A 4,218-nucleotide genomic window follows, 5' to 3' on the forward strand; every position below is an offset into this window, starting at 1 on the left:
TCGTATGTCGAAATGTGCCATAGTTCTCTTGACTGCTCAGGCTTGCAGGTGTAAAAGGATTCCCGTGGGAAGAATCGCAGAAGAATGACGGAAGGGATGGAACGGTGATTTGGAGAGGAGAAATCTCTTCCTGGTTCTCCGTTTATTGACCACGTCACTCCAAGGCATCTTGATAGCACAAAATCTCAGTGAATTTGGTTCAAACCAAATGAACCTGGCTTCATGTGCATGCAGCATACAAGCAGAATGAGGGAAAAGATTGTCATAATCCATGGGCTGCTGGGAGAAAGGCTGCTGAGTTCTGGCGATGATTGATTTTGCTGGCAGACGGAATCAACTGCACCATTCTCATCATCCTTCTGAACCTTAGATCCTTTCCTTGCTTTCTTTCACCAGGTAGATGATCACGCTGTTCCCTCATAGGATATGACTTTGATTCTTTCATTCTGCCTTTCGCTATTGATCGTTTTTCACAGATTTTTCCTTCACACTAGATTATGAACGGTTTTGTGTTGGTAAATGTGTAACGACCAACTATAAAAGAAACTATATGTGAGCACGTGCACACGCACTCATATGTTTATTACCACTTTCACCAATATAAAGAGTATATAGCATGCCATTTAAATATAATAATACAATATTATATCGTATGATACCTTTTATTGTCAATTCCGATTAGTCAACTGATTCTCACAAGATGTTTTCATTGGTATTAACTGTACTCCAGTAACTGCCGCCAATGTACGGTTGCAATTGAGGAACGAATGTAGTTCTGCAATGACAGTTGGCAGTTGGTTGATATTTCCATTTGCATTAGCAAGGCAAAACTGAAACAATGAAGACATAGTTGTAACTTCATTCATTTGTCAGTAACATGAGTGATTACTGAATTGAGGGACAGTTTCCAAATACTGGAAGAGTATTTCTTTCCTTAAATTTGTGATATTCACGTCATAGCTACAAGCGTGGCACACATTGAAGTACAATCTACATCATTCCCATTTTTTCTCTTGGCTTCTTTAAAATAGTGAAGCTCAAATGTGTAGCAGTTAATGCTTTCCATGGTGAAAATCCTCCCGCAAAAGCCAAATTTAGCCTCTCAATGCGATGTCCTTGAAGGAGAGTTGAGAAGAGGTGTGCAGTAGCCCCCACGGCACCCCATGGCACAGGTTTCCACCAGACAGAGGCAACATGCGAAACGGCTCCCAAGAGCTCAGGTAACAGCGCATGGAATAAAATCACTTGGAACTGTCTGGGTACTTATTATTTTTAATGGCAAAAATACTTTTAATTGCTTTTAAAATTACCAATACTTTTAATGGCAAAACCACAATTACATTTGCATCATACTTTTCTTTTAATATAATTTAATTATAAGTTTGTGTAATTTTTGAGACACAATGTAAGAATTTTAATGTAATTTATTTAATTATAACTTTGTATCATTTATTTTTTTGAGACAAAATTTAGTAATTTTTTCTTGCTTTCTCACGTGAGCTGGAATGCAGGTGATGCCATCATGGCTCACACCAGCCTCCGCCTCCGAGGCTCAAGTGATCTTCCTGCCTTAGCCTCTCAAGTAGCTGGAACTACAGGTATGAGACACTACATCTGGGTATACTTTTTTAAGAAAGGCACTGTTGGTAGCCCATTTTTATTTATAATGTGGCATATCAAAATAAGATTAAAGATATTCACCAGCATGAAAAATACTACAGTGAAGTATATAATGTAATTTTAAATAATAGCTGTATGTAACAACTAGCACCCTAAATTCCTGAAAACTTGAAAATAAACCCTCATGAGCTATCACAAGCCAACTCCAGCGCAGCACTGGTTTAAGGGCAAAGCCTACATCCTATTCATCTTTGAATTGATCTGCATACAGTAGGCACTTAATAAATGTGTGTTACATTTATTTAAATTTATTAAACAAAAGGTCTGGACTAGATGATTTTTAAAATCTCTCCCAATTTTAATGTTTTCCTTTTGTTTAAAATTTCCATTTCAAAATAATTGAGAAAACATCAAAATATAAGGAAGAAAATAATTGCTTCTGGTCCTACAAGCTAGTTTTAACCATGGATAATATCTTGACATATTTGTCTCCATTTTTTTCCAATGAATGATGCTTATAAATTGTAAAGAAATCAATGAATGTAAAAGCATAAAGATAAAAATAAAAATAAGCATCCAAGCCAGTTACCCAGAAATTGCTATCACAATTGTTAGGCTGTTATTTCAGCACTTTTTCTATATATTTATTCAGAAACAAGGGGAAGAACAAATGGATAATTGTATCGTTAATACATTCGTAAAAATGGAATGCTATGCTAGATGTTATTTTAAATTCAGCTTTTAGATTTAACTAAATAGAAGAAAATACTGAACGAATTCTTAATTTTAAATAAATACCATGCCAAGAATAGTTGTGACTGTTACCTCAAGATGATTTTAAAGTTAAGAGAGAGAGAGAAGTTTTGAGAAACATTACAAGATTTCACTCCTTATGACATAAGGAGGTTCTTGTTTGTTTGTTTGTTTTGTTTTTGGTAAACTCATATTGAGGTTTCAGGAAAGTAGCTGTTGAGACTGCTTTGAAAAATGAAGGAATGAGTCCTTTCACCATCACTGAGTGTTTCATAGCTCCCCTCCCTTAGTGTCAATTTTTGGTGCTTATAGTGTTATTATTATTTTTTATTGTCTAGGTTTATAACATGCATATTCTGTTCTATGACCATAACTTGTATATTTTAAGTGTTAGCTTTATATTTAAATGGATTAGGTGCTGATTACCTACCGTTTCATCATAGCTTCTACCTTCATGAGTTCTACACTTAAATTCATTCTGTAATTGATAATTTTTTTTTTTTTTTTTTTTTTTTTTTTTTTTTTTTTTTTTTTTTTTTTTGAGATGGAGTCTCGCTCTGTCGCCAGGCTAGAGTGCAGTAGCGCCATCTTGGCTCACTGCAACCTCCGCCTCCCAGGTTCAAGCAATTCTCCTGCCTCACCCTCCCGAGTAACTGGGATTACAGGCACGCACCGACTCATTTTTGTATTTTTAGTAGAGATGGGGTTTCACCATGTTGGTGAGGATGGTTTTGATCTCCTGACCTTGTGATCTGCCTACCTTGGTCTCCCAAAGTGCTGGGATTACAGGTGTGAGCCACCATCTCTGGCCGATGAATTTTAATGCCAAGCAATTTTTAAATTTTAAATGAAAGAAAGGCTCCTAGGCATTACATTTCTTTAGTTCTTCCCTGTTTGAGAATATATATGTGTCGCTTTTATGTCTTCATGACATCTTAACGAGGTATGATATTCTTGGACCGTGCCTTCTCTTCTCAGAACTTTGTAGCTATTTTCTGATGTCTCCTCTTATTGAATGGTATTTGTAGAAAACTGTAAAACCAGCCATGATCACATCTTTCTTTAGAGCGACTTGCTCTCTCTGCTTGGTGCCTGAAGAACTATTTTCTTTATCATTGATTTTCAAAATCTTTACTAGGACAAATCTTGGTGGTAAGCTTTCTATACCAAATTTCCCCAGGCACGTTGTGCTTTTGCGATTTGCAACTTCAATACTTTCTCTATTTCAGAGACGTTTACTTTTACCTTTTAATACACCTTTTTGTCAATCTGTTGGATTTTCTGCTGTAGGTGCAATAATATTCCCATGTGTTTTCTATTTATTCGTTTTTTTCTCATTTTTTTTCTATTTAATCTATATTGGAGTATTTCTTTTATGTCATTAATTTGATTTTCAGAGATGACTATTCTGTTCTCTGCTTTTTCTAATTAATGACTTCCAAAGGGATGTGGTTGTGATTGACAATTTAATCTCTTTCATTTCCAATCTCCCTCTTGTTCCATCATCTTATCTTTAGGATGCTGTTTTATTGAATCAATACTGGTTTAAGGTTATTTTGTAGCAGAAACCAACTATGAAGAGTCAATTTATACCTTCTCCTAGGTTAGGACCCGAATTTTCCCTTGCTGTGGGTTGCGTGTGTGTTTTCTAACTGTGTGATGCCAACATTATATAACATGCCTTTTCTTTCTCTCTTATTTATGATTAGATGGGTCTTTCCAGACATGCTATTTGCTCACAAATATAATGGGTAAATAACTATTTGACTCTCTTCCCACTTTACTACTTTACCTGACACCAGCTTGCCTCTTCTTTTTTTTTTTTTTTTTTTCCCCAGAAGTACA

The 4,218-nt window shown here is 35.6% G+C and overlaps 1 long non-coding RNA gene across 1 annotated transcript; it reads left to right on the top strand.

The window, feature by feature from the left end:
• LOC108529887 (uncharacterized) lies at positions 1-1,541 on the top strand. Its single transcript, XR_001885702.1, has 3 exons — positions 1-396; positions 1,032-1,220; positions 1,501-1,541. It is a non-coding gene; the product is annotated as an uncharacterized LOC108529887 (long non-coding RNA).
• The last annotated feature ends 2,677 nt before the right edge of the window (positions 1,542-4,218 follow it).

Source organism: Rhinopithecus bieti, unplaced genomic scaffold (assembly GCF_001698545.2).
Source record: "Rhinopithecus bieti isolate Rb0 unplaced genomic scaffold, ASM169854v2 scaffold_6933, whole genome shotgun sequence".
Taxonomy (NCBI): Eukaryota; Metazoa; Chordata; class Mammalia; order Primates; family Cercopithecidae; genus Rhinopithecus; species Rhinopithecus bieti.